Source organism: Saccopteryx bilineata, chromosome 5 (genome assembly GCF_036850765.1).
Source record: "Saccopteryx bilineata isolate mSacBil1 chromosome 5, mSacBil1_pri_phased_curated, whole genome shotgun sequence".
Lineage (NCBI taxonomy): Eukaryota > Metazoa > Chordata > Mammalia > Chiroptera > Emballonuridae > Saccopteryx > Saccopteryx bilineata.
Genome location: NC_089494.1, coordinates 110,158,131 through 110,182,238, shown reverse-complemented (window position 1 = coordinate 110,182,238; position 24,108 = coordinate 110,158,131). Strand labels below are relative to the sequence as shown.

General features: G+C 37.7%; 1 non-coding gene across 1 annotated transcript; it reads right to left on the bottom strand.

Annotated features, from left to right (window-relative positions):
* Positions 1 to 1,100: 1,100 nt before the first annotated feature.
* Positions 1,101 to 1,176, bottom strand: TRNAV-GAC (transfer RNA valine (anticodon GAC)). The gene has a single exon. It is a non-coding gene; the product is annotated as a tRNA-Val (tRNA).
* Positions 1,177 to 24,108: the final 22,932 nt, after the last annotated feature.

The window sequence follows — 24,108 nt, the reverse complement described above, 5'->3', positions numbered from 1 at the left end:
TTTCATCACAAAACCAAAGCTGCCTTTCAGTCTGCTATCTAGTCCAGACCCTGAGAGTTGTAGCTTTTCCAGAGCTGTCTCTCCAATGAAATGAAAGGACCCCTGGATTCCAGAATCAGGAGACCACGGTGGCCCCTGGGCAAACACCAGGTCACCGCCCGTGAGAGCCAGGGTGCCGGCTGCGCGTGGCAGCCCCATCTAAGAGAGGCTGGTGCTCTGGGGCATAGCAGGGAGAGCACCAAGGTGGCACTGACTGGAGTGAGGCAGAGGGACAGCGCCAACACTGCACTGCCGAAAACAAAGGAGAAAAGAGAAATGAATGCAAAGAAGAAAAACAGGGTTGAAGGGAAAAAAGAAACACAGAAAAGAAAAATGGTGCCTACCAGCTTTAACAAAGCAGAGGAGCGCAGGAAGATGGTGTCCATCATGATGCCTCCAACCCGAGAGGGTATCCTAACGGGCCCTTTCCCTCAAACCAACTCCTTAAAGTTAGGAAATGGGTCTCATTCACTTAAAGTCTGAGTGCTTTTTCATCGGCTTCTTCTGAGCTGGGCCTTAGGGTGGGTGAGTCTGCATGTGGGTGAGGAATAAACCAAGCCATACCTGAGCTCACCACGACATTAGGCCTTGTGGACAAATGTCCCACTGGTCTTCAAAGCCAGATATTTTGGGGGCTCATATCAGGTGCCAGGCTTAAAAGTTGGGGTGCCCAATGTGGACTTGAATACTTTATTCCCGAGGGGGAATCTTTGGGTTTTGAGTTTCCTCCTGGCTGTGGGCCACCGTGTGGGAGGTCGGGTTTTTTTTTTTTTTTTTGTATTTTTCTGTAGTTGGAAATGGGGAGGCAGTCAGACAGACTCCTGCATGCACCCGACCGAGATCCACCCAGCACGCCCACCAGGGGGCGATGCTCTGCTCCTCTGGGCCGTTGCTCTGTTGCAACCAGAGCCATTCTAGCACCTGAGGCAGAGGCCACAGAGCCATACTCAGTGCCTGGGCCATCTTTGCTCCAATGGAGCCTTGGCTGCGGGAGGGGAAGAGAGAGAGAGAGAGGAAGGAGAGGGGGAGGGGTGGAGAAGCAGATGGGTGCTTCTCCTGTGTGCCCTGGCCGGGAATCGAACCCAGGACTCCTGCACGTCAGGCCGACGCTCTACCACTGAGCCAACCGGCCAGGGCCTGGAGGTCGGGTTTATGGCAAGGTTGTGTCTAAGTCTTCAACATTCACCTTGATGTAATTTCCCTCTCATTTGCTCAGTGTGAAAGAGTCATTCCACCAGTTTTCAGGGTAGTTTTTTTTTTTTTTCCAGAGGAACCAGTTTCATCTAAAGCTATATATTTGTTGTGTCCCCATGAGGGGCTGAGTTAAGGGTATTCCTCTGTCATCATCTGAAAACGGAACTGGAATTCACCCTGTTCAAAGGTTAATCAGCTTTTGACCATCATTGGTACTGGGCTACAAGGAGAGAGTGTTGACGAGGGGTGTGTAAGATTTCTCTGGGAATAATCTCTCTAGTTGCAAATGAATAGCTAGCCATTCTTGCTTTGAATACCATTTGATGAGAGCTGTGTTAATTTGATTCAGTGTTCAGACCTAATCAGGTCTGAGATACTCTCCACAAGATTAAGTTTCTAAGCCTGGGAGCTGAGGGTCAGATGTAAAGTCTGGGAGAACTCAACCCAAGACCCTTTACTGGTGATGCATGACCTCCTTTTTCTCGGGGTGCCCCCACAATCAGCAACATCTCGCTGTGCTCTTGGGCTTCTTTAGTGAAGAAAAGAGCAATATGTCAGGAGAGTCTTCCTTCCTTCCATAACATAGTGTAGGCATAAAAATGGTTTCAGTTTTTGCAAACTGTAGGTTGGCACATAATGAGACATACGGTCAGAAATTAAACACTCTCAAAATTTGTGCAAGATCATGTTAAAACAGATGTCAAAGCTTGTAATTGCAATACACTACATATTACTGAAACTTATGCTAAAAATTTAATGAGATTCTAACCTATAAAGAAAGAGACATAAGGAAACTTGTAGCAATATAATTGACTGACACTTGATGCCCAGAGGGCAAAAGAAGCTAAAAGACATAACTGACATTTGTGTTTCTAAAAGGATGGGACTCAGGAAGACATTTTAAGTCTAATAAGTCTAGTTTGATGGCATTATTTTTTTGAAAACTAAACTAAAATTTTTTGAACAATAGGTTCCAAAAAGGATAATTAAAAAGGTCCCACCAATCAAACTGTATTGAATAAGATTATTTAGGAAGTGATTATCAGTAAAGGAAACAAGAAGCAGGCATGCACTAAGGACACTTTCTACCCCAGATTTCTGACCTGTGCCTGAACTGTCTCAAGAATTGTCATTTTATACATGGCACCAAGACCTGAAATAACAATTTACTTTGTTTCAAGTCAAAGTAAACAAAGATCTTGAAGGAAGCAAAGAAATTTAATGAGTTCTGCATTTCACCTTCTCTATGGTACTCATTAATACAGAACACAAAATTCTCATGAAAGCGAATGACAGTTACATGCTGGGTCAAGGAGGGAACCAGTGACAATCTCCCCTAACCTAGAAAGTGAGTATTAACAAGCCAGGAAAGCCTAAAGCCTGCCCATATAAATATGATCACATGTGGGCTATTAAAGACCTTTATCTACACCCAGGAGTCTCCAGTCCTCCCTGATAGCCAGAGAGCAAAGGGAAAGTCCTAGACTTCTTGTGCAGCATGGTTCCCCCCTTCTGTAGGTCACAGGGTACTTGGTGTTGGGTGACAAATTTACTGAAGAAAATACTGTTCCATTTCTTGCATATGTGGCTAAAGTACAGGCTTTAATTTTGTTTTTCAACTTCACCACTTATTAGTTGTGCAAGTTACTCAACCTCAGCTGTCTTGAATATTAGAGATAAAAAATATTTACTTTGTAGGGCTCTTGTGAAAATTAAATAAGATTAAGTTCCTAAAGCTCCAAACATTATTATTAATATTCATAAAGCTTTATATTTACTAAACAAGTTATTTAATCTCACACCAGTCAACTTAAACATTACAGATTACACACAGTGCCTTTCTTACATTACATAGTTGACATATAATTACTTTGCATAGAGTAGATAGTAGATAGTGGACATTTACATGAATTATAATATTAAAAAACACATACAGGGTCCAGCATAAGATCTCAATATAAATAGTCATTTTCTTTTTCTTTTCATATCAGCTACCATATGCCTCAAAATAAGTGAAACTCTAGAATAAAATTAATGATCATTCTTCTTTTGTCATGACTTATAAGTGTAATGATATTTTGAATAAGCAAGCATAAACTTTTTTTTTTTTTTTTTTTTTACAGAGACAGGGTCAGAGAGAGGAGTAGATAGGGACAGACAGACAGGAATGGAGAGAGATGAGAAGCATCAATCATCAGTTTTTTGTTGTGACACCTTAGTTGTTCATTGATTGCTTTCTCATATGTTCCTTGATCGTGGGGTTACAGCAGACCGAGTGACCCCTTGCTCAAGCCAGTGACCTTGGGTCCAAGCTGGTGAGCTTTGCTCAAACCAGATGAGCCCACACTCAAGCTGGCAACCTCAGGGTCTCGAACCTGGGTCCTCCACATCACAGTCTGACACTCTATCCAATGCGCCACCACCTGGTCAGGAAGCATAAGCTTTTTAATAAAAGAAGTTCTATTTACTAGACCTGGGCAGATGTGAAGATTGACTTTGTTCTGGTTAAGTTTCCTTAATGGCTCAGAAAAAAATTTTGGAATAATGAAGCGGAAATTGGTGCATCAGAGAGTTAATCTTCCTTCCTGTTTCCTACTCATCATGCCTAAGACAACACCCAGCCAAATGGAATTACTATCTGAAAAGAACATGTTTCAGCATCTTTTCTCTTGCTTGAATATCAATATATAATGATTAATGAACCTGTTGCTCAACATGTTAAGTAACAGTGAAGAGATTAAGAATGCCATTCCCATTATGGAGTGCTGCATTTTAAGTCCTAATGTGTAAACCAGACCATTAGTTTTCAGTTGGACTTTGTAAATAAATTTCTTTATGAATTTATTTCAACTTTTCTGCAAGAAAATCAGGCAGCAAATATTTTTTTATTCTGCATAAAGAATTGAAAAGCTTGCTCCACCAATAAATAATGTGGATGTCTGACCCTGAAATTTTTATGTAACTGTTATTTTCAGCCCAATTAGTGTGGATAACTAAAATTTGGGGATTTATTTCATCATTCTACTTCTGAGACTTCTGCATGAAAACTATAATCTTCCAAGATGTGTAAAAACCTGGAGATCCTCAATATAAAATACAAAATTTTAACCATAGTATAACTTTAATAGCATCTGTCTCTGCTTTCATAGTATCAGATATTCAGTCACTTTTACTCACAATTAGAATAGATGTAAAAAGTGCTGCTCTGGCCAAGTAGCTCAGTTAGTTAGAGTGTCATCCCATATGCATGAATAAGTGGAACAACAAATCAATGTCTGTCTCTCTCAAGTAAATAAACAAAGTGCCCATCTCAAGCCTCAGTTTTAGGATGAATTATTGTTCTTTGTATATTTTCCAAGAATTTATTATGTCTTAGGACAGGGGTCCCCAAACTATGGCCCATGGGCCGCAAGTGGCCCCCTGAAGTCATTTATCCAGCCCTTGCCGCACTTCTAGAAGGGGCACCTCTTTCATTGGTGGTCAGTGAGAGGAACACATTGACCATCTCATTAGCCAAAAGCAGGCCCATAGTTCCCATTGAAATACTGATCAGTTTGTTGATTTAAATTTACTTGTTTTTTTATTTTAAATATTGTATTTGTTCCTGTTTTGTTTTTTTACTTTAAAATATGATATGTGCAGTGTGCACAGAGATTTGTTCATAGTTTTTTTTATAGTCCGGTTCTCCAATGGTCTGAGGGACAGTGAACTGGCTCCCTGTGTAAAAGGTTTGGGGACCCCTGTCTTAGGAGGACTGCACAATAATAAAAAATCTTTCATTTTTATAAAAAAAGAATCTGCTTACATTATTGCTCAGAATGGCCCATTGTCTCCCCCCCAAACTGTGAGATTTGTTTTGTTGAACTTGGGGCAAGAAGCCCTGGCCAGTTGGCTCAGTGGTAGAGCATTGGCCTGGTGTGTGGAAGTTCCAGGTTCAATTCCTGGCCAGGGCACACAGGAGAAGCATCCATCTGCTTTTCTACTCTTCCCCCTCTCCATCCTCTCTATCTCTCTCTTCTCCTCCTGCACCAAAGGCTCCATTGGAGCAAAGTTGGCCTAGGAACTGAGGATGGCTCCGTGGCCTCTGCCTCGGGCGCTAGAATGGCTCTAGTTGCAATGGAGCAATGTCCCAGATGGGCAGAGCATTGCCCCCTAGTGGATATGCTGGGTGGATCCTGGTTGGGCGTATGCGGGAGTCTGTCTTTCTGCGTCCTTGTTTCTCACTTCAGAAAAATACAAAAGAAAAAAAAAAGAAAAAGAAAACAAAAATTGGAGTAAGAAGTTACCCATAGAAAAGTAAATCTAGAGATCTACCATTTATTTTTCAATTAATATTTATAAAAAACCTAACAATAATCAGATGTATTAGGTATTTGAGAGACAGAGAAACAGAGAGAGATGGGAGAGAGGATATGAAACATTGGTAATCTCATTTTGAGAAATTTAAAAATGTTTCTCCAAGTAATGGATTTTCAATTAAGTACTAGGTATTTGCCTCTTAAATAAGGCTTTACAGTGCATATTTGCCAGTAATTTACTTACTTTAAATGAAGTGCATGTCTTCACAAAGCAGAATCTTGTTACAACTTCTATTTTGTCCAAATTAGTTTAAATATACTCTCCACTTGTTTAGGTAGTGTCCAAACCAAATTTCAGTGCTCGATAAAGATGACTTTCATAATAACTGAGTAGATAGGTCACTAAGCAGTTGGAAAACATTGTAATATATCTCTCTAAATTAAACTTGAATGAATCTCTTGAAATTGTTCTGAGAATTCTTTCTAGCATTAACATCTTTATGCCAATCTTTGAAATTTTATATTTGAAGTGCTGAAAGTAGGTCCTAAGCTTGTTTTCAGCCATTTACCTGTGGGAGCCCTATTGGATTTAAAAAAATAAAAAGAAAAATGTCTAGTGAGTTTGTGAGGTAACTAAATGCTAGCAGTAGTTCCTCCTTCACTTCTCTACACTAACTACCCAAATAATTAATTTCTTAAAAAAAATAACTGCAGAAGGTAAGTCTGAATGTCCTTGTGACTACCTCTCTCCTAACTTTAGCAAAACGATCAAGCAGAAGAGCTCCAAGGTTCACAGCTGGCACACACACCACCCTGGGGACTGAGGTCCAAAACGTACATATAGCTCTTCCCAGCAAGGTGTTTCACAGACCAGGCAGCTCCTAGTGATCCTTGGTTACTTGCTCGCGTGCTACTTGACTCCTCCCAAAATCCATATCAATAAGTAAAACAGCATATGAGCGGGTTCCTTCTCCAGGAGCACAATCAATGCAGTGTCTAGCTGTGATGAGTTCAAGTGCATTTACAAGTGGGCTGTTAAGATCTTGTGAGACTGTGTGTATTCCCTTGATCTCCTTCTCTGTTTTCTTTAATAACTTGCTTATTTATTTATTTATTTATTATGCCTGGACTGTGAGTTGCTAATGACATCCTTATCTGCTCAGTCTTGATGGTTGTAAAGTTGGCAAGGAGCAGATATGGTTCTTTTGGCCAACATCATATTCCCAGTGTTGGAGCAGTGCTTGGATGAACCCTTAATAACTGTTTACCCATCACTGTGTTTACAACAAGTATCACATCGATAAAGTAAATCTACACTGCCAAAGAGTGAGCAACGAGGAATGTATTGGGTTCCATAGGAAAATGAGAGAGTTTATATCTTATAGAATATTGCAAACAACTTTATAAAAATCTCTGTTGGATATTTCTGTTTTTCCTCTGTATTTCCTTTTTAGCATTAGTTTATCCATTCTTTTAGTCCATTTTTCTCTAAAAACAGTATTTCCAATATTCTCTCTTAGTATTTTAGCTCCATCTCCAAATTGCCTGCCTCTTCAGCAAAATAAGAATCCTTCAATGAATGGAACTCACATTTCCTAGAAAGCCAATGAACAACCAGCTACATGATTCATACATGACTTTGAGACATTCAGCCCGTCTCAAGCAGTTGATCAAATTATTCATCCACATCTTCCCTTTAGTGTGCAGAAGACAGAGATAGGATGAGGTAAATATGGGAGGGAAAAATACTTTCTCCTTCTAGTCATAAACAAATGAATGGAAGTGCAAATGTGGTTCATGCCCCCATCCCTGGCCATAGCCTTCCAGTATCTAAAGATGTAGTTGAACTTCAACTTAACTTTGTCCTGTATCAAATCACATGGTTTTCTAGACCATCCTGTCTGTATTTATCAGCATTAATTCAGGGAAGCTGAGCCACTATGATTTATATGACATTGTGAATTTATTTCAGTAATTCAGCCTTAGAAAATTGTGGGAGGAACCAGGGAATAATGCTCCTGAAAGGAGACTGAAATCACTAACCAACACAAATGCTGTTGAACAAGTCAAAGCTCACAGGGAAAGCACATGTACTCAAATCATGAAAGGGGCTGATGAAGAAGTCAGCAACAGGTTTGGTGTTGTGTGGTTGTGAGTCTGTATCCATATGTCTAGCATCAGACCTGAGGCTGATCACTGTTAGTCAACAGGGATGATCATTGGGAAGGGCAGCTGGGAGTGGGGAAGGGAAGAGTGCAGATAAACCAGAACTCCTAACACCTCCCTATTGGTATCCCACCACTAACTGCATCTTCAGAACATGATGGCCTCTGTTGCACTTTGCCTTACCAACCTCATGCAACTATACATTCAATCAACTTAAACCATTGAAATAAAGGAAATTGTACAGAAAAGGGATCTCCAGAAATGTAGTCCCCAGAATAACCAAGTTCAAGAACAGCCCAGCACACTGCCCCATGAAGAACCAGATTCTGGCTAACCTAGCCCTTGCCATTTATACAGTAAGCTTGTCAGTTATCTTAAGTTGAAAATGGTAACCATCAAGGCAAAGAATACTTGTTTCAAGGTGAAACATGGAGCACTGAGAATGCCTAGTCAATCTAGAAATTAAGACTAGTATGTTGACCTGGTCAGGGCATACAGGAGAAATAACCATCTGCTTCTCCACTCTTTACCTCCTACAGCCATGGCTCTAATGGCTCAACCTAGTTGGCCCAAGGTGCTGAGGATAGCTTCATGGCCTTGTCTCAGGCACTGAAATAGCTTAGTTGTTGAGCAATGGAGCAGTGACCCCAGTTGGGTAGAGCATCGCCCTGTAAGGGATTTGCCAGGTGGATCCTGGTTGGGGCATATGTGAGAATCTGTCTCTCTGCCTCCCTGCTTCCCCACTTCTCACTTAATAAAAAAGATAGGTATGTTGATTTTGAGGTGCTCTTCAGATGCCTATGAATGTCTCTTTCTTTCTCTCTCTCTCTGTATCTCTCTGACTCTGTACCTCTGTCTCTGTCTCTCTCACACACATACACATACATTCACTTGTAAATCTACTTATCATAAATTCTACCACAGAGTCTTTGGCACATACAAACAGCTTAGTTCATGTTTACTGAATAATGGAGGAACCACACAGCAAATTTATAAAAGTGGAGTTTTTTTGGTCCTAAAATAAACACTCTCAACATATACTATCAAATGACTGGGTTTAAAGCAGACAGTAAAATGAGAGATTTGTTTATTACAAAATGTAAATAAACTTTATGCATCATAGCCTGACTTTGGCCAAGTATTTTTGTTTCCTTATTGCTCCTGTTCACATAATCTTCAGCCTACATTTCTCTTTTTCTACTTTCCTCTGACCAGCTGTTTAAATGGCTTTATGATATATTTCTGATATATTTTTATCACCTGCCTTTATCTTTTTCTGTTGCTCTTTTTTTCATTTTGTTTTAACTTTTCTGTCTGCTCTTCATGTAGCTTCTTTTTGCTTTTATAATTGCCCCCAAATCAAGAATCATTTTAATGAGAACATAGAAAGAAAAATCAGAGTCTGTTTTTCTAAAAAGTTCTCAGCATCTGGTTCTCAAGTGTAAGATTTAGTTTTTTTCTACTATACTAGTGTACACATCACCAATACTGTATCACACAGTATTCAAACTTTGGGAGAAAATAGCAAAAAATAATTTTAGCATTTTATGAGGGAGGAAAAAAACCATATTTTTACATTTCATAGGTTGTGAGTTCTTAGTTTTTTGTATTTAATTTTTTTACTTAGACAGTTGTATGTGATAGCTTTCTAGATGGAGTTGTATCTGCAGAGTGTAAAGGTCTATCTTGTTTGCCTTTCTTCAATGGACTTTGCCATCTATGTCTCGTGATACTGTCTATGATAGCATTACATTGAAAAGAGGAATTCTGAAATGGATAATAAAATTTTGGATTTGATGGTCCATGGATTTGCAGGCCATTTTATTCAAGATTCAAAGGTCATTGTGCCTAAAATATTAATCAAACCCTTGGTTTTGTACTACCTGCATATAAAACTGAATAAATGGATTTTTTTCAGTTACAGTTGACATTCAATATAACCTTATGTTAGTTTCAGGGACACAGCATGGTAGAAATCTATATAATTTACAAAGTGATTTCCCAAATAAGTACTCACCTGGCATCATATATAGTTATTAAAATATTATTGACTATATTCTTTATGCTGAACTCTACATCCCCATGACTATTTCGTAATTATCAATTTGTACTTCTTAATCCCTTTAGACTTTTCACCCAGCCCTCAAACATCCCTCCAATCTGGTAATATTGTGTTTGTTCTCTGTATCTTTAAGGCTCTTTCTGTTTTGTGTCTTCATTTATTTTGTATGGTATTTTTATTTCTTTGTTTGACTTATTTTACTTAACATAGCACTTTCTAGGTCTATCCATGTTGTTGCAAATAGTATGGCTTAGTAATGCTCCAATGTGTGTGTGTGTGTGTGTGTGTGTGTGTGTGTGTGTGTATAGATGTAGATGATATAGATATAGATATATAGATAGATGTAGATATATCACATTTTCTTTATCTAGCTGTCTGTTGGTGGGCACTTAAGTTGTTCTCATATCTTGACTATTGTAAATAGTTCTTCAATGAACATAAGGGTACATATAACTTTTAGAATTAGTATTTTGAATGTCTTTGAATAAGTACCTAGAAGTGAAATTGCTGGGTCATCTGAGATAAGTATTGTTACAGCAACTTTTGTTGTTTCCAGTTGCATGAAATACCTTTACATCGCTTTACTTTCACTCAGTGCGTGTATGTAGATCTGAAGGGAGTCTCTTGTAGGTAGCACCTGTCTGGATCTTGTTTTTTTGTTTTGTTTTGTTTTTTTCATTCAGCCACATATGTCTTTGGACTGAAGCATTTAATCCATTTACATTTAAGGTTGCAGTGTTTTCATTTCTGAATGGCTTTTTTTAATGATATCTATGTCCTTTCTTTGTGATACTATCTCATTGTTGAAGTTTTCACTGAGTTCCTTGAGCATCTTTATACCCAGTATTTTGAATTCTGTATCTGTTAGATTGTTTGTTTCCATTTTGTAAGTTATTGTTCTGGGGTTTCCCCTGCTCTTTCACTTTGGACATGTTTCTTTGTCTCTCCATTTGGGCTGGCTCTCTGTGTTTATTTCTGTGGATTAGACAGACCTGATACTTCTTTCTGTCTGGCAGGGAGGCCGTATGTAGTAGGTGTCCTGTGAAGCCCACTGGTCCCGTTTCTCTGAGCACCTGCGCTGTGTGCTCCAGGACTGTTTCCTGTGTGGGTTGTGTGCACCCTTCTGTTATAGTTGAGCCTTGATTGCTGTTGGAATTTTGGTGAATGGGTTGACCCTTAAGCTGAGTGACTATAAGGATTAGCCATGAGCTTCTGCGAGGGGGTTAATCCCATGGAATGGATTTGCACCAGCAGGCTCTGTTGCCTGATGATATCTCCTTTTAGGTGTGCTGCTTGTGAATCTAGTTGGGTAGGGCTCTGATGCTGTGTACCAGATGTTTTGGTTCTGGGGCCTCTTGGGAAGAGCTCTGGTACAGGCTCTGGTCAGCTGATGCCTTTGACTGGCTCAGCATCACCTTGTAGGAGCTATAAAACAACCTGGGTTGGAAGCTAGCTGCCTGTAATGGACCTGGAGGAGTATGGGTGAGGCCATGCTGGGGACCAAGGCTGACTGCTGCCAGCACCAGTTCTGAGAATACTTAGCAAATGTCACAGGGCATCATGAGGGCTGCTACCACATACCAGAAGCCTGTAAGGCTCAGTCAGTGTTAGAGCCTTGGAAGTTCACAAGTTGGATGAGGCAGGGTCTCAGGTCCTCACCAGGGCACAGCAAGTGGTATTCACCAGGTTAATGCAGGTTCAGATTGGTCTAAGTGAAGGAAGAGCTGAACACAGAAAAGATGGTTCCTGTCTGCTGGCTGTGCTGGAGAGCACTCGGCACAAAGACAATAACAGCTGCCTCTCTAGCCCTCACCCTTAAGTCACGAAACTCAGCTTCTCACTGTATGTCTCTGGTGACCCCCAAAACAACTAACTAAAAATTGGAAAATGCCCCAAATCACTTGTGAGGCAGAGATCTTAGACAGGTAGGTAAATGGATGGGTAGATGGATAAATAATCAGAAAGGCAATGGATACAAAAAAGAGCCACAGTGAGACATATGTGTGCATTTCTGTGTTGTGTGCGGAAAATATTGTACTACTTTTAGCTAGTATATGAGTTTAAGATATGAGTTCTATTTCAAATTATATGTTATTGTTATATCTAAATCAAATAACTAGTTTGACTCTTTCTTCCCTTGCATAATCTATAGAAACAAATTGGTTGCAAGAATATAAATTTAAAACCACTTTCAATCAAGTAAAACATGAAATCTGTCAAAAATATGGTGTGGTCAGATGGACATTTAATAACCTACTGATTCACTAAATAATTCTTTTCTCAAAATTTGTTATGATATTGTGTAAACACACTTTGAATCTCAGATGCTACCCTTGTTGAGATTTATAACAAAAGATAGGTGATGTTGATAAACTTTATATGGGAACAAGAGCAAAAGATTCAGAATCACACAAACTCAATATAAATCACAGTTCTACCTCTTATTATATATCCAGTTTTCTAAATTCCCTCAAATAGTTTTCCACAATTCTCTACTTGTGTAAAATGAGAATATTAAAGAGCACCTCACAGGCTTATTTTGAGAAATGAGAACTCCTGCAGAATGAATTATAAACATCTTATGGTAGGTATTATAATAATTCTAGCATTTTTCTATGTCTCATTGAAACCTTAACTGGAACTCAGTTCACAACTGTCACACTCATGAAATAATCTGATCATTTTCAGAGTTTCAGCAGATCATGCACTTTTCAATCACTGCTTGAAGTGAAGCACGGAGGATGTTGCCATATTTGCAAAACTCTTTTTAAGAAAATGCAAAATGTTCAGTCTTGATACAACTATGTGCATTTCATCAGCAACCTACTGGAGAGAAGAGAGAACAACTTACTTCTGACAGAGACAGAGAACTAACTCATAGAAACATAGAAGGCTCTGAATTGTTTTTTTAAGAATAAAAAAATAGAAAAAGTAAAGATACAGAGCACTTAAAATGTATTATCATAGCCTAGAATTTCAGGAAGAAGGAATAGATGTTAAAACTAAATAATAATATTAATTAAACCCCTATATTTTCAGAGTTTCTATGAGTAACAAAGCATTTACATATGTTGCTTCATTAAATTATCACTGAGCTATATGTCAGATGCAATTATACCTATTTTACATGTGAAAAAAAATAAGATTAAAAAACCAAGTTTCTTTCTCAAGGTCATGTGAACAATAAGCAGGCAGAATTCACTATCCTGCACTTGCTTCACAAAAGCTCAGGAAGCAGCTATATCAATGTAGGGTGGAATGTTAACTGAGTGACTGTTGATTAAAATAAGGACAACGGCTTCTTAGAGACTGTTCACCGTTTCACCTCTAAGTTTCTCTATGGACTTACTGCAGTCGGATACCTTACCTTTATCCCAGCATCTAACTTCTCCATAGCTGTGAGTCTTCACACTTGAACACTGCTACTAATACTGATCCAGTGGTGGGATTCAAGTAATTTAATAGCTGTTTTCTCTGCCCTAATGACCGTTTTAAGTATAAAAAAATATATATACCTAAAGGTAGTTTATTATTTCATGCATTTAATACTTAACTAAGAACACTAAAAGAAGTACACAAAGCTAGATTATGTAATAAGAGTTTTAAAATACTAATGAAAACATATCAAATAATACCTGACAAAAAACAATAAAACTGTTATTTAAGATATTTCCATATTGCTTCTTGATCGGCATCCTCACTTGCAATTTCTTTCACCTATGGACAGAATGAACATTACTATGGGTGCTTAGAATATGCTGTTGCGCAGATGAATGTTAAAAAAGAGTAAGGAATGTAAGTTTGTGATTTCCACATTGGGCAGCTGCCCAGGCCCCACCTTAGAGAGAACTTTGATTACAAGTGCCATTTTACAACCGGTTCGCTGAACTCAACAAAAAATTAGGTAATGGTCTGCTGAACTGGTGCTGGCTGGCTGCATCCTGCCACTGTACTAATCTAAAATTCCCTTCCGAAAAAATTCAAGGAAAATGTGCAGGTCCTGAGGTGGCTGTGAGGAGGTAGAGAAACTTATTTCCTAAGCATGGAGACAACATCCAAAAAGGGGCACAAAAACTGAGCTCAGCAGACAGTCTGTCTGAGCATTCATCCAGCGGGGTTGGTCAAATGTACAGTCATAAACACACCAGCATCACCAGCAGCTCTGGTTCGTCCAAGTTCCTGCGGACTAGTGAGGTCAGGTGTGCAAGAGGCCAGGCAGCAAGGAAGAAGGTAGAAAACTGCCATCCACTTCCCATTGTGTTGCAGAGGCAACTTCATAAAAAACCCAGGGGCATTTTATTTTTCTAGACTAAAGTAAGGAAAAAATGTAATATTTTAAAGAAATGGATTGTTTATAGATCTAGAAGCTCTATTGGACATACTAGAAGCTAAATCCATGTCTGTTTAAAGTCAGGCACAAAGAAGGAAAAGTGATAGATTTTGGACACAGATGGATCTAGGTGAGAATTAGTTCTGACAATTTCTAGTTCTGGAAGATATGAGATGGTTACACCCCCTCCTGACCCTCAGCAACTTTACTTTAAAAAGGGCATAATAATATGTATCTAGCAAAATTATTATAATAATTAACTGCTATATAATATTTATTATAATGGATAGGCATAGGCACTCTAAAGCAGTAGTCATTACTATCATTGTCATTAGCTATTAAAGTACAATTTGAAATGCAGACAAGTGGATAAGTCACAAGTGTATAGCTAGATAAGTTATCACAGGGAACACACTTATATAACCACCACCTAGATAAAAACAAAATCAACTCTCCTGCAGCCTCCCAACCAACTCAGATGTAATCATAATTCTGACTTTTAATATGAGAAATAAGTTTTGCATGTTTTTGAAACTTTTAAAAATGTAGAAATCTGTCTTCTTTTATATTTAGCTTCTCTCACAAAACATTACACATATGAGATCTATGTTATTGCATGTAACAGTAGACCATTCATTTTTATTACTATATTTTGTTTCTAACAAATATTTATACTGTCAGTGAACATTTGAAATAATTCCAGTTTTTAGCTGTTTACAAATACTGTTGCCTTGAAAATTTCTCCTACTTGTCCTGTCACCTATGTACACAGTTCTATTCTCTATAAATTTAAGTATGAGATTTCTGGTCAGAGCATATGTATATTTAATGTTAGATAATGGCGTAAGGCAATTTAAATAGGAATTCTTCCATTTGCCCTCCCACCAACATCTTATGAGAGTGCCTATTTTTTGTGACTTTAGCAACACTTAGTATTTTCAATTGTTTTAAGAAGCAAGCCATTTCTAGTGGGTATATAATGACATCTCATGGGATTTTAATTTGCATTTCACTGATAACTAATAATGTTGAACTCCTTTTAATATATTTCTTGCCATTTTAATATTTTCTTATGTATTATGACAGTTGAAATATACAGGCCCTGGCCGGTTGGCTCAGCGGTAGAGCGTTGGCCTAGCGTGCGGAGGACCCGGGTTCGATTCCCGGCCAGGGCACACAGGAGAAGCGCCCATTTGCTTCTCCACCCCTCCGCCGCGCTTTCCTCTCTGTCTCTCTCGTCCCCTCCCGCAGCCAAGGCTCCATTGGAGCAAAGATGGCCCGGGCGCTGGGGATGGCTCTGTGGCCTCTGCCCCAGGCGCTAGAGTGGCTCTGGTCGCAACATGGCGACGCCCAGGATGGGCAGAGCATCGCCCCCTGGTGGGCAGAGCGTCGCCCCTGGTGGGCGTGCCGGGTGGATCCCGGTCGGGCGCATGCGGGAGTCTGTCTGACTGTCTCTCCCTGTTTCCAGCTTCAGAAAAATGAAAAAAAAAAAAAAAAAAAAGAAATATACAAATCTTTCTTATTTTTCTTATTTTTTTCCTAATTCTTGCTGGTTTGTTACTTTTTTTATATATTAAGGATACAAATAATTTGCCAATTGAAAAAAAATATTAATAAGGTGGTATTTTACTACTCTCATTGATGCCTGAACATGTGACCTCTGTCAAATGCTCCTTGCACACAAATATTCAAGAAATTGTTGTAAGTAAATTTATCTAAGATCTAAGATACCAGAGCATCTCACTCAAGACTATATACTAAGATAAGCCACTGAAAAATTTGAATTTCCAAAAGGAAAAAAAATTTATAACTTGCATACACTTATGGGGTTTAACATTTTTCTCTTATAAATTATTTCTATTGTATAAGATGCTGATTTTACGTGTGGTAGTAGTCTAGTCTCTACTCAGCTTTATATGTTATATGCATACTAGATGACAGAGTCACCTTGGTCTGTGTATGGCAGAAACAAAAACATTTTGAGATTTCTGCTATGTTATATTATACCGAGAAGAAAATCACATTCATATATGGGCTTCAAATAGTTTGGAGAAGTTTCAAAGAGCACATTTTAATTTGGATAACATATACTAGAAATTTCTAAAGTTATGCCTGTTTTATGTCAAATAGTGCTTTTAAGAGGTTCTACAGTAAAGATCTGTTTCACTGCCATTTTATATATCTTTTAAAAATCCTTTTCTTTTTTCTTTATCTTTTTCTTTCTTTTCCTCCCTCCCTTTCTTCCTTTTTTCTTCCTTTTTTTCTTTCTTTTGTCTTCCTCTCTCCCTCCCTTTCTCTCCTTCTTTCTTTCTTTCTTTCTTTCTTTCTTTCTTTCTTTCTTTCTTTCTTTCTTTCTTTCCTTTCCTCCCCTTCTCCCCACCCCCACTACCCCTTCTTCATTCCCTTCTCCTTCTCCCCCCTGACATTTCCTCTTTGACTGAATTTCCAATTGAATCTACCTGAAATAAAAAAGTGAGTTTGTTGTATTATATATCAATAGATACATTTCATCTTTTCTTTTTTTGTGGACTCACTATAGGTTGGAGATAGAATCAGAATTACGATTTCACACAGAAAGTAATCCTTCTACATTAAATTATTTTTGTGGATTATCTGAGAGCACACAGAAAATGGATAGAAGACTTTAATGTAAGACCTGAAACCATAAAACCCCCAGAAGAAAACATAGGCAGGAAGCTCCTTGATATCAGTGTTGGTGATGATATTTTGGATTTGACAGTAAAAGTAAGGCAACAAAAGAGAACATAAATAAGTGGACTACTTCAAACTAAAAAGCTTCTGCACAGCAAAAGCATTATCCACAAAACAGAAAGGCAACTACTGGATGGGATAAATTATATATCTGATAAGGAGTTAATATCTAAAATATATAAAGGACTCATGCAAATCAATAGCAAAAGAACAAACAATTCAATTTTAAAAAGGGCAGAAGATTTGAGTAGACATTTTTCAAAGAAGCCATATAGTAACAGGTACATAAAAAGATGCTCAACATCACTAAACATCAGGAATAATGCAAATTAAAGCTAAAATGAAATATTGCTTCACCCCTTTAAGAATGTCTATTCTCAGAAAGACAAGGCTAGACAAATGTTAGTGAGGACCTGGAGAAGCGAATCTTTGTGTACTATTGGGGGAATGTAAATTGGTGCAGCCAACATAATGAATAGTTATAGAAGTTCCTCAAAAAATTAAAACAGAACTATCATATGATCCAGCAATTTTACCTTTTGGTATTACTCTGAAGAAAACAAAAATACTAACATAAAAGCATGTCTGTACTCCCATGTTAATTGCAGCATTATTTACATTAGCCAAAACATGTAAACAGGCTACGTCCACTGATGGATGAATGGATAAAGAAATTGTGGTATATACGCATACAATGGAATATTATTTAGACATAAAAACAATAAAATGTTGCCATCTGTGACAATATGTACGAACCTTGAAGGTATTATGCTAAGTGAAATAAATCAAACAGAGAAAGATAAATATTAGATGATCTTACTTTTATGTGAAATTCAAAAATTAAAAAAAACAAACAAACAGAATGAGCTTATAAATACAGAAAACAGATTGGCGGTTGCCAGAGGGGGACAATGGGTGTGGGTGCTCAAAACGTACAAAATAAGTAAGACATGGGGATAATGCACAGTACCACACTGAATATTTAAATTCTCTAAGAGAGTACGTCTTAAAAGTTCTCATCATAATAAAAAAATGTTTAACTATGTAGAATGACAGATGTTAACTAGAATTATGAGGTGATTATTACTCAATGTATACAAATATTGAATCATATTATACACCTAAAACTAATATGATATTGTATATAAACTACCTATATGTCAATTAAAAAAAGAAAAATAATTTCTAAATTAAAACAAGTATACAAAAATGCACACACACACACAAATGTGTGCATGTTCTCATACTGTAAAATACTCAGCCACTTGCAAACTTCTATTCTCAAAATAATGTACATTGAAGTATAAATGTTTTTTAATGACAAATTAAAGGACATAAAAGAAATAAAGGTGCCATATATCTGATGCCCCCATGGGTGAGCCAATACCCAATATTTTGACTATTCAATAGCAATACATAAAAACTCTATCCTTGAAGCCTACAATTTCCATAACAAAGGAAAGGATAGCTTTTCTTTTTAGAGAGCTTCTTCAAACCTTGTTTCTTTACCACTTAAGGTCATATATGCCCTCAACTATTGCACTTATTCTTGTTCCTCTGAGGCTGTAAAGTCTTCCTGAAGCTTTTGAGTACCAACAGGTTTCTCTGGCAGATGTGCTCTATGTTTGCAATCAGTACCCATACAAATTGAACAGTCTGATGCTTTTGAATGCTACAGATGGAAGATCTTTTTATTCATTTTTCTATGCAAAACACTGAAGGGCAAGTTAGTTAAGTTAGAGATATAAACCCTAACATTTATTTTATATTGGATTATAATTTCTGAAAGTCAACTGTAAATGATAATTAAATTAAAAAGCAAACAATTCACTATGTGTTAAAACTGTGCTAACTGCTTTGCCAACATATCTCTTCTAAGATTTATAATAGCTCTAGGAGTTAGGAGAGGAGTTTGGATTCTAATCTTAATTATGATAATCTTCATGTGTGATCTCACACAAGAAATTTAACCTCTTTGGGTCTTGGTTTCCCAGTATGTATTAGTTATCTGTTGCTACATAACCAATCATCTCAAAGTTAATGTCTGAGAACAGCAGATACTTACTATACTACAGGATATCTGGTGTCACAAACCCAAGAAAGGCTCAGGTTCTCTACTTCTGAGATGTTGGCCAGGGCTTCAGACACCTTGAAGGCCTGACCTGAGCTGGGAATGCATCTTCAAGCTCATTCAGATGGTTGTTGGAAGACTGCTTCAGTTTGTCACCCGCGCTGTAGAGGCCTCAGCTCCTGACCACACTGCCCCCTCCACAGGCCCGCCACAACATGCCGGCTGGCTTCCTCCGCCATGAGTGATGCCAGAGAGTGTGAGGCCGAGAGAAGCATCGGCTCCCTCTTGTAACCTCGAGACTGAAGTATCACTTCCTCATTTCTCACTAGCTTTTCTCTATTTAAAGAAGCAAGTTACTAAGTACAGTCCACACTTAAGTAGAGGGAAATTAGGCCCTACTCTTGAGGTGGCATATCATTGAATTAAACTGTCATGCTATCTTTAAAATTTAATTGGGTGAGAGCCGTGGTTTGAGTTCAGTGAGTCCTTAAAATCTCCCAAATATTGCAAAAATGGGTTTTAAGATTTCTAAAAGCCAACAAACCATGTCTCCCTTTTAGTGACACATGTGAATGGTGGCCTTCTTGATGACATATTGAAAGTCAGAGCCAGCCTTTTTTTATTATGGGCCTTACTTAGAGAAAGTGTTACTACTAGTAGTAATAATAGTAGTAGTATTTCATTGGAGCTTGGTAAATTTTCACCTATGTTTACACCCATGTAACTACCAGGTAGATCATGACATAGAACATTTTCAATATGCCCAAAGGCCTTCTCGTGTCTCTTACTAGACACCATTGTCTTCCAAAGATAACCACTATTTTGACATCTGTCACTACAGATTAGTTTTGCTTGTGTTTAAATTTCTTTTACATAGAATTAAACCATGACTGTTTATTTATCTGTCCTATTTAGATCAAGACACTTTATTTATAAGTGTAATGGGTGGTTTTCCTGAGTCCAGACAGAAGGTCATTTGATTAAAATACAGCTTATGTAGGTGTTTAGAATTCTTCTCACAAATATTCACTACTTAAGATATCAGGCATATACTTTCTGGCTGTAGCATGGTGAGTAGTGTCTTTGGGCACTAAAGTAAACATCTGGATTTTTTTCTTTAAAATAAAGATATTTATTGTGTCTTTCCTATGTGCCAGGCATTGAAATACATGGTTGAAATAGAAGTATCCATAAGTATAGTTTGAATTCAAAAACAGCTCCAGCTTACTGATACAGAGCCAGTAATAACAAATATTACACCTACTATTATGGAAGTAGGCAGATTGAGAACAGAAACCCTAACTGTCTAGATGGGAGAGGCAGAGGATGTTTGAACTGTGCCTTTCAGGTTCCATCGGAGTAACTCGGAGTTCAATAAAAAGACAAGGGTTATATTAAAGAAAAATATGCAGTAACTATACAAATTTGCATAAAATAGGCATAACATATTTTAGAGATGGCATGGATGAAATGGTGAGGGGGGAAGTGTGGCTGCTGAGGTGAGTGGTGTGCAGATCATGTGTGCACCATGGCTGTGAGTTTCTGTTTTCCCACGGAGGCCATCATGAAGCCTTTGGAAGGTTTAAAAAAAAAGTGGCATGATCAGATTGGCTTGAAAATAATTCTGCCAGCAATTTAGATGAGTTAGAAAAAGCACAATATGGAAACAAGATGTCCAGAAAGCTGGAAAATGATGATGTGTGTAAGAGATAAGAAGGGCCTAGACTTGCTCGCAAGTGGGCGTTAAATGGAGGAAAGGCATCTCAGAGATGTACCTGAGGGTTCCCCAGTTCCTGACAGCAGCACTACTGGGTCCTTTGCTTCCTTCCCTGGGAGACTTTGCAGGCAGAACTCTCATGTCTCACAGATGGTCTTCCCAGCCATCTTTGAATGCTGAGATTTCCCAGATGGCATTCTAGAGGACCCCAAGTCTATTGACATTGCATGGACAATTGTGTTAGTTACAGGCATACACATTGTGTTAGTTATAGGCATTCACACTGTGGAGGTGGGGATGTGCTTTTCCTAAGCTGAGGCTTATGACTCACATTTAAGATCATTGCTTAAAAAACCATTAATATGTTGAGGCAAAAGAGAAGTTTATGTATGTTACGGTGTAACCAAGACTTGTTATTTACCAAACAATTTAGTTATCTATAATACCTAAATTGTATTTTGTATCTATGCCAATAAAATGAGAATGTTAAGAGTAAGAATTTTGCCTGACCATGCAGTGGTGCTGTGGTTAGAGCATCAGCCTGGGACACTGAGGACCCAGGTTCAAAACCCCAAGGTTGCTGGCTTGAGCACTGGCTCATCTAGCTTGGGCATGGGCTCATCCAACTTGAGCACGAGGTTGCTGGCTTGAGCATGGAATTATAGATATGATTCCTTGAACTCAAGGTCTCTGGCTTGTGCAAGGGTCACTGGTTCAGCTGGAGCCTTCTGGTCAAGGCACATATGAGAAAACAACCAATGAACAACTAAGGTGTAACAACTCTGAGTTGATGCTTCTCATCTCTCTCCCTTCCTGTCTGCCTGTCCTTGTCTTTCCCTCTCTCTCTCATGCGTGTGCACTAAAGAAAAAAAAGAGTAGGGATTTTACTTATCTGTACTTAAACTCCTAAACTAGCATAGTGCCTGGCAGGTATTTGTTGTTCAACATCTTATAGAATGCCTAAATTTAGTAACCAAACTACAAACAGCTTCTCAAGAATGGGGATGTTAATACAGTATAAAATGAGAGTTAAGCTAAAGTAAAGTAGTAAAGTACAGAATTAACATACTCAATACTTTGTGATACAGAGTAAGAATTCAGTACATAGCAGATGTTAATCGTATTAGCCTTGCCTTCAATACCACACATAAATGCCCATTTAACAATATCTATAAGGTAATCATTAAACCCTGAATAAGCATAATGATAATAATTTTCCTAACATTGATTTTAAAAATGCTACAAATGATATGAGCCAAAATTGCTGTCAGGAATAAATGGTAGAAAGAAAAGTTTTTGATTACTTTTAATTATCTTTTGATCTTCCCTTCACCAGGCTTTTATCCTCTCTATAATAAAAATATAATGAGGAAAAAGTGAGTCAAGGTATTAAATCAAAATGAAGCAGTTATATAAAATTCTGTCTAGAGAATTCATTCACATCACATAAACATTTTTGATTCTATCAGTTATAAATGTTAAAAATTCCTTCCCTACAGAACAGTCTGAACAAAATAGTCTCTAGAAAGTTTCCAAAGAAGCTGAAAAAACAAAGGGAGCAAATACACTAATGTAACAATGTTAGTGACAGTTTAAGAAAAAAAATCCTTAAGACTAAATAAACATTAATATGAAGTGGGAGTCTTCTGCTATTCTTAGCTTAAGGAGACGAGGCCCTTCATGGGGCGTGGGCTCTCCTTCTTGAACCTCTTTGGTGTATGGGGACCAGTAGAACCCCATTCTTGCGCCTGGCAGCAGAAACTGAGGGTATGCAACTTGAGCATCTTCCACAAAATTCTTACCCATCTTTATCTTCTAGCTCTTATTTCCAGGATCTGTATTGACTCTTTCCCCAGCCTAATTAAAATGAGTAATTAACTAAAACAATGAAATGACATCCTCCCAAGGCATGATATTAATTTTTTTTATTTCTTTCTAGCAGTACAACTTTTTTTTTTTAAAAAAAATAAGTATCAGTTTATTTAATTTCTAATATTTATTATTCATATTAAGGGATTCTGTATTATTAAAAATGTTACTTTAAGAGCATTTCAAAGCAGGTGTAGCAATACTCATATCTGATAATGCTGACTACAAGACAGCAAAAGTACTCAGAGACAAAAATGGCCATTTCATAATGGCTAAGGAAACACTGAATCAAGAAGACATAACAACTCTTAATATATATGCACCAAACCAAGGAGCACCAAAATATATAAGACAGCTACTTATTGACCTTAAAACAAAAACTGACAAAAATACAATCATACTTGGAGACCTCAATACACCACTGACGGCTCTAGATCGGTCATCCAAACAGAGAATCAACAAAGATATAGTGGCCTTAAACAAAACACTAGAGCACCTGGATATGATAGACATCTACAGGACATTTCATCCCAAAGTGACTGAGTATACATTTTTCTCCAGTGTACATGGATCATTCTCAAGAATTGACCATATGTTGGGCCACAAAAACAACATCAGCAAATTCAGAAAAATTGTAGTTGTACCAAGCATATTTTCTGATCATAAAGCCTTGAAACTAGAATTCAACTGCAAAAAACAGGAAAAAAATCCCACAAAAATGTGAAAGCTAAACAACATACTTTTAAAAAATGAATGGGTCAAGGAAGAAATAAGCGTAGAGATCAAAAGATATATACAGACTAATGAAAATGACAATACGACATATCAGAATCTATGGGATGCAGCAAAAGCAGTGATAAGAGGGAAGTTCATATCACTTCAGGCATATATGAACAAACAAGAGAGAGTCCAAGTGAACCACTTAACTTCCCACCTTAAGGAACTAGAAAAAAAAGAACACAGACAACCCAAAACCAGCTGAAGAAAGGAGATAATAAAATTCAGAGCAGAAATAAATGAAATAGAGAACAGAAAACTATAGAAAAAATTAACAGAACAAGGAGCTGGTTCTTTGAAAAGATCAACAAAATTGACAAACCCTTGGCAAGACTTACCAAGGAAAAAAGAGAAAGAACTTATATAAACAAAATCCAAAATGAAAGAGGAGAAATCACCACAGACACTATAGATATACAAAGAATAATTGTAGAATACTATGAAAAACTTTATGCTACTAAATTCAACAACCTAGAAGAAATGGATAAATTCCTAGAACAATACAACCTTCCTAGACTGAGTCAAGAAGAAGCAGAAAGCCTAAACAGGCCTATTAGTAGAGAAGAAATAGAAAAAACCATTAAAAACCTCCCCAAAAATAAAAGTCCAGGCTCCGATGGCTATACCAGCGAATTTTATCAAACATTCAAAGAAGACTTGGTTCCTATTCTACTCAAAGTCTTCCAAAAAATTGAAGAAGAAGCAATACTTCCAAATACATTTTATGAGGCCAACATAACCCTCATACCAAAACCTGGCAAGGATGGCACAAAAAAAGAAAACTACAGACCAATATCTCTAATGAATACAGATGCTAAAATACTAAACAAAATACTAGCAAATTGAATACAACAACATATTAAAAAGATAATA